The following is a 7,173-nucleotide window of genomic DNA, read 5'->3' as shown; positions in this document are numbered from 1 at the left end:
AACCCCAAAATTCCGGCTACATTACCCTGAGTTAGCCTTTGAGAAGGATTCCGGTATTCATTAGCAGCCATCAGTTCAATTAATTCATAAGCTTCATTGTAGCTCTTAGCCCACAAGGCTCCTTCTGATGCTGCATCAAGCATGGGTCTAGAAGTAGCACCCAATCCATTATAAAAACATTTTATAATCATCCAATCAGGCATGCCATGGTGTGGGCACTTCCTTAACATCTCCTTATAACGATCCCAAGCCTCATACGGGGATTTTCCAGTTTGCTGAGAAAACTAAGTAAGAGCATTCCTGATTGCAGCAGTCTTGGCCATAGGAAAGAATTTAGTGAGAAACTTTTGAGCAAGATCCTCCCATGTGGTGATAGACCCTGGTGGTAGAGAATATAACCAGCACTTTGCTTTATCCCTCAGAGAGAATGGGAAGAGTCGCAGCTTGAAGGCATCTTCAGTCACACCATTGAACTTGGAAGTATCGCAAATCTCGATGAAATCCCTTATGTGCATGTTGGGGTCTTCTATAGGAGAACCTCCAAACTGAACTGAGTTATGTATAATCTGAATTGTGCTTGACATGATCTCAAAAGCGTTAGCTGAAATGGTTGGTCTGATGATGCTTGACCGAATATCATTGATCTTAGTCTGAGAATAGTCCATCAAAACCTTAGGAATTTCTGCTTGATCTTCCATCACTACTAAGACTGGTTCCTCGACTTTCTCTTCTTCTTCTACCTTCTCTTCGTCCTAAAAAACTTCCCTTCGAACCACTATAGCTTCTTCCTCGGCATTATCCAGCGTTCTCTTATGAGACCGAGAATGCGTATGCATACACGCTAGCTAGAGTACCTGAAATAAGGCAAGCAAACAGATAAGTAACAATGTCCGAGTCAATGAACTTTAACGATCACTGATGACAAACATATAAACTCAAAGTTACCACTGCAGTCCCCGGCAGCGGCGCGAAAAACTTGTTAGGGCTAAACACGCGCTAATAATTCACGCAAGTATACGCGTTCACAAGTAATATATAATTATTTCTAGTTCATTCCCACAGAGAATGGATTTGGTTAACTAAGTAATTTATGCACTTATGCACCGATGATATTGTTATTATCCAATGCTAAGATGATAACAATTTGGGGTTTTGATTATAACTACGATTAACTAACAAGTATAACTAAGAGAGTAAAGAGAGTTGTATATTATATGAGGCAAACATGGGCTTCTAACTTCATTAAATACTTCATTCAATAGCCTTATTATTCTTAACCTTAGCATGCAATGGTGATGACACTAATCAGATAACACGAAACTACTAAACACCAACTTTCATTACACGAATAACATACTACCAGACATCCACAAAAGAGATATAAGCTGAATAGACACCAATTATATTGAGACCCTATATGTCTATAGAATTTGACAACATAAAGGTTTAAAGCACAAGTTATCTATCATGATTACACAGGGCAAGTAAGATGGTTAAAATTACCTACGAATCATGCATAACAATAACACATGAACCTATGCTAGCATGGCAAGTTCTAAATCCTTAAATTCACTGTCGCTTCATTAAAGATTAAAACGCTATCTTATAAGTTCCCGACGCTCATAAGATGAATAAGCACAACCAATAGTAAGCTATCAAATAATCACCACACACTAAGGTATCGAAATAATTTAACTAAAGAAATCCATAAGTAAATCCGCTAGAACCTCACGATAATGATTAGCCCATCATCAGACTTATCATCAACGTGGGTTCTGATGAAAGCATAGTATAATAAACGTAATCTTTATACTGAATAAATAATAAAACCAAGTACGAAACAAGAGTAAGGTTCACGAATAAGAAAACTAGCATCCAAGTTACAACGTAGAACAAAGATTCACAAGTAAAAACAAGATCTTCTTCGTCTTTATTGAATTGTGCTAACACGGTCTTCTTACAGCTCTCCTTGTGCTCTGGTACGTCCCTCTCTTGGAAAAAGTCCTTTATTTAATTATATATAGAATCCCATGCAAATAGAAGTCCTCCAAATTAGAATTTAAATAGAATCAGGATTCAAATCTCCCGACCCGGCGCGGGCGCGCGCTTCATTAGCGCGGGCGCGCTGTCCTGTTGTTGTTTGGGCGCGGCCGCACGCTAGTCCAGCGCGGGCGCGCCGTGCTTCTGGAAAAACTTCTTCTCTTTAATTCTTGCTGCAATTGAGTTGGCTTCCCAAGCTTTATTCTTTGGGCACCATCCTAACACCATATTTGCATCAAAACAATGCTAATTCACCTGATTCTTAGAATAATGCCTAAAATGCAAAAACCCTAGAAAACATATTAAAATACTAACAACTTGAGTACAATTGCATCAATTCAAAGCTTAATAGAGCATTATAAAGTGTCATAAATGCCATTCAACAGGTTGCCTCCCAAGAAATGCTTGGTCTACGTCGCTATTTTGACGTAAAATCCCGAGATCAAGTGGAAAATAAAACGACACTAACAACTTCAAGGTTTGTCGTATCCCCGTAGTAATGCTTCAAACGCTGTCCATTCACCTTCAATGCTTGGCCTGGATCATTCTCAAAAATCTCTATCGCTCAATGTGAAAACACAGTTTTGATAACAAACGGCCATGGCCATCTCGACTTCAATTTTCCACGAAAAAGACGGAGATGAGAGTTGAACAAAAGAACTTGTTGCCCCGGCACAAATGATTTGAGCACTAGACCCCTATCGTGCCACCTCTTGACTTTCTCCTTATATATTTTGTTGTTCTCATACGCTTGAAGTCGAAACTCATCGAGTTCATTCAATTGAAGCATACTTTTCTTACCAGTTGCATCTATATCAAGGTTCAATTTCTTCAAAGCCCAATACGCTTTGTGCTCTAGCTCCACAGGAAAATGACATCCTTTACCATAAACCAATTGAAATGGAGACATGCCTAGCAGAGCCTTGTATGCTGTTCGATACGCCCAACAACTTCATTCAGCTTCAAAGACCAATCCTTCCTCGATGGACATATAACTTTTTCTAGACTACGCTTGATCTCTTTGTTAGATACCTCAGCTTGACCATTAGTCTGAGGATGGTAGGCTGTAGCAATGCGATGATTCACATTATATCTTTGCATCATAGCAGTGAATTTGCGATTGCAAAAATGTGATCCCTCGTCACTGATTATGACTCTTGGAGTCCCAAATCTTGTGAATATCTGCTTGTGAAGAAAGTTGAGCACTATCTTCGCATAATTTATCGGCAAAGCCTTGACTTCTACCCATTTTGAGACATAATCTACTGCCAACAAGATATACTGATTATTGCAAGATGAGCCAAACGGCCCCATGAAGTCAATTCCCTAAACATCGAAGACCTCAACCTCGAGTAGCACATTAAGAGGCATCTCATCACTTTTGGATATATTACCAACACGCTGGCAGCGATAACACTTCAAAATGAAATGATGCGTATCCTTAAACAATGTAGGCCAGAAGAATCCTGCTTGAAGGATACGAGCTGTTGTCTTTTCTCCACCATAGTGGCCTCCATAAATAGTCGAATGACAGTCTCACAAGCTACCTTTCGTCTCGCTGTACGGAATACATCTCCTAATGATTTGGTCAGCTCCTTGTCGAAACAAAAATGGTTCATCCCACATGTACCACTTCACCTCATGAAGAAACTTCTTCCTTTGATCAGAACATATGTCTAGAGACATAATGTTGCTCACAAGATAGTTCACAATGTCTGCAAACCACAGTTCTTCTTCTTGCAATCCAAACAACTACTCATCGGGAAAAGACTCATTTATCAAAGTCATATCCTGTGAAGTCGCACTTGGATCTTCTAAATGAGAGAGATGATCAAAAACTTGATTCTCAGTACCTTTCCTATCCTTGATCTCCAACTCAAACTCCTGAAGTAAAAGAACCCATCGAATCAGTCTAGACTTCGAGACGAGATAGCGAATTGCGGCATGATCAGTGAAAATTATCACCTTCGTCCCAAGCAAATAAGATCAAAACTTCTCAAAACCGTAGATAATGGCTAAGAGTTCCTTCTCAGTAGTAGTATAGTTCAGTTGAGCACATTTGAGTGTCTTACTAGCATAGTAGACCACATGAAATATATTCTTCTTCCTTTGTCCAAGAACTGCTTCAACTACATAGTCACTTGCATCGCACATTATTTCAAATGGCTCATTCCAATCAGGTGCAGTTATGACATGTGTTGTAATCAAACTCTTCTTTAAGCTCTCAAAAGCAGCTCGACACTCATCATCAAACTTGAAAGGGACATCTTTCTCTAGAAGATTGCATAACGGTTTAGAGATTTTCGAGAAGTCCTTGATGAACCGCTGATAGAAACCCGCATGCCCAAGAAAACTACGGATCCCCTTAACAGAAATTGGTGGATGAAGGTTTTCAATGACCCCCACCTCAAGACCTTTACTAGAGACCCTGTGCCCAAGAATGATGCCCTATTGCACCATAAAGTGATATTTATCCCAGTTGAGAACCAGATTGGTCTCAATACACCTTTTAAGAACTGTGCCAAGATTTTGCAAGAACTCGTCAAAAGAATCCCCAAACACAGAGAAATCGTCCATAAACACCTCCACATTCTGACCAATCATTTCAGAGAAAATAACCATCATGCATCTCTGAAATGTGGCAGGTTGACCACATAACCCAAAAGAAACCCTTCTGAAGGCAAAAGTACCAAACAGACAAGTGAAGGTAGTCTTTTCCTGATCTTCTGGAGCGATGCAAATCTAATTATAACCAGAATAACCATCTAGAAGACAGTAGTATTCATGCCCAACCAACCTGTCAAGCATCCGATCAATAAACGGAAGAGGGAAGTGATCTTTCCTCGTGGATTTATTCAGCTTCATGTAATCCATGTAAACTCTCCACCACGCGACTGTTCGAATAGGAATGAGCTCATTCTTCTCATTAGCCACCACTGTGATGCCTCCTTTCTTTGGCACACACAGAACTGGGCTCACCCAATAACTGTCAAAAATAGGATAGATGATCCCTGCATCTAGCCACTAGAGAATTTCCTTCTTTACGACCTCTTTCATGATCAGATTTAGCCTTCTCTATTGCTCAACAGTCGGCTTGCTTCCTTTTTCTGGCAGAATTTTATGCATGTAATAAGAAGGGCTGATTCTCTTGATATTTGTTATAGTCCATCCTATTGCCAATTTGAACTCTCTCAGAATTCTCAAGAGCTTTTCCTCATCACTACCTGAAAGGTCAGATGTAATAATAACAGGTAGAGTAGATGCATCACCTAAAAAAGCATACTTTAAGTGTTCAGGCAATGGTTTAAGCTCGAGAGTGGGAGCTTCCTCAATAGATGGTTTGAGACGTTTTGGAGACTTTTTCAGCTCTTCCAATCCAAGAGATTCAAAAGGCATATCCAGCCTTCGCTTCTAAGGAGAAGCATTCAAATACTGCAACTGCTCATCACCTTCATCATTTTCACTATCTGAATTCCCCATCAAGGCTTTCTCTAAGGCATCAGACCTTAGCATTTGATCAAGTTATGAAGTAACCACAGAATCGACCAATTCCACTTTCAAGCACTCCTCATTATGAGTAGAGAATTTCATGGCATTAAAAACATTAAAAGTCACATCCTGATCCGGTACTCGCATAGTGAGCTCACCCTTCTGCACATCAATCTAGGTTCGACCCGTAGCTAAGAACTGTCTTCCCAGGATTATGGGAATCTTCTTATCCTCCTCGAAATCAAGAATTACAAAGTCAGTAGGAAAGATGAGTTTGTTCACCTTAACCAAAACATCCTCCACAATATCTCGTAGATATGTAATAGAACGACCGATTAACTGCAAGGACATAAATGTAGGCTTTGGATCAGGTAAATCCAGCTTTTTGAGGACAGCAAAAGGACTCAGATTGATGCTAGCTCCCAAATCACATAAACACTTGTCGAATGACAAGTTTCCAATGGTGCAAGGAATAGTGAAGCTTCCAGGATCTTTAAGCTTCGGAGGCAGCTTCTGTTGCAGCACATCACTGCATTCTTTCGTAAGAGCAACGGTCTCAAAGTCATCCAGCTTCACTTTTTGAGAGAGAATACCTTTCATACACTTCGCATAGCTAGGCATCTGTTCAAGAGCTTTAGCGAAAGGTATGTTGATATGAAGTTTCTTGAACACCTCCAGAAACTTAGCAAACTACTTATCCAACTTTTGCTTCTACAGCCTCTTAGGAAAAGGAGGTGGATGATAGACATGTTCTCCCCTGTATTACCCTCAGAAGGAGTGTGTTCCACAATTTTCTTCCTTGTTTCCACTTCTGCTTCCTTCTGCACTTCATCTTCAGCCACATCTTCAAATTTTGGAACTTGAGATTTCAGGATTTGCAACCTTCCTAGACCTCAATGTAATTGCCTTGACTTGCTCCTTAGCTTCCCTCTTTCCTGGAACTTCAGTGTCACTAGGGAGTGTACCAGGTTGTCGATTCAGCAAGGCATTGGCAATCTGTCCAATTTGATTCTCCAAGGTCTTAATGGAAACTGTTTGGCTCTTGCATATGAGCCTCAACTCCTTCAATTCATATTTTTATTAGATTGTTACAGTTGGAGTTGTTGTCTTGGTGTATATTGCGGTTACTGAAAACTAGGAGGGTTGTATTGCTTTGCTGCATACTGCTGATAAGGCTGTTGTACCGCATTCTGAGTGTTGCTCCAGCTGAAGTTAGGATGATTGCGGTTTTTGGGATGATAGGTGGCTGGAACTAGTTGTTGCGACCTATGAAAGTTGCTCATAAACTGAGCTGATTCACTAGAAATAGCACACTGCTCCGTCTCATTCGCACCAGCACAAAGTTCATAGACACTAGTGATCTGATTAACTCTATAATTAGCCAAAGAATCCACCTTCATCATTAAAGCCTGAAGCTGAGCAGCTATCCCAGTAGTTGTATCCACTTCCAGAATTCCTGCTACCTTACCTCGAGGCATTCTCTGAGTTGGATTCTGGTATTCATTAGTAGCCATCAGCTCAATCAATTTATAAGCTTCATCGTAGCTTTTAGCCCATAAGGCTCCACCTAAAGTTGTATCAAGCATGGGTCTAGAAGTTGCACCCAACCCATTATAAAAATAGTTAATGATCATCTAGTCAGGC

General features: G+C 40.2%; 1 non-coding gene across 1 annotated transcript; it reads left to right on the top strand.

Annotated features, from left to right (window-relative positions):
• The first annotated feature begins 201 nt into the window (after positions 1–201).
• LOC141716202 (small nucleolar RNA R71) lies at positions 202–308 on the top strand. The gene has a single exon (XR_012572919.1). It is a non-coding gene; the product is annotated as a small nucleolar RNA R71 (small nucleolar RNA).
• The last annotated feature ends 6,865 nt before the right edge of the window (positions 309–7,173 follow it).

This window comes from Apium graveolens, chromosome 3, assembly GCF_009905375.1.
Source record: "Apium graveolens cultivar Ventura chromosome 3, ASM990537v1, whole genome shotgun sequence".
In the NCBI taxonomy this organism is placed as follows: Eukaryota; Viridiplantae; Streptophyta; class Magnoliopsida; order Apiales; family Apiaceae; genus Apium; species Apium graveolens.
This window is presented reverse-complemented; position numbering and strand designations above follow the sequence as displayed.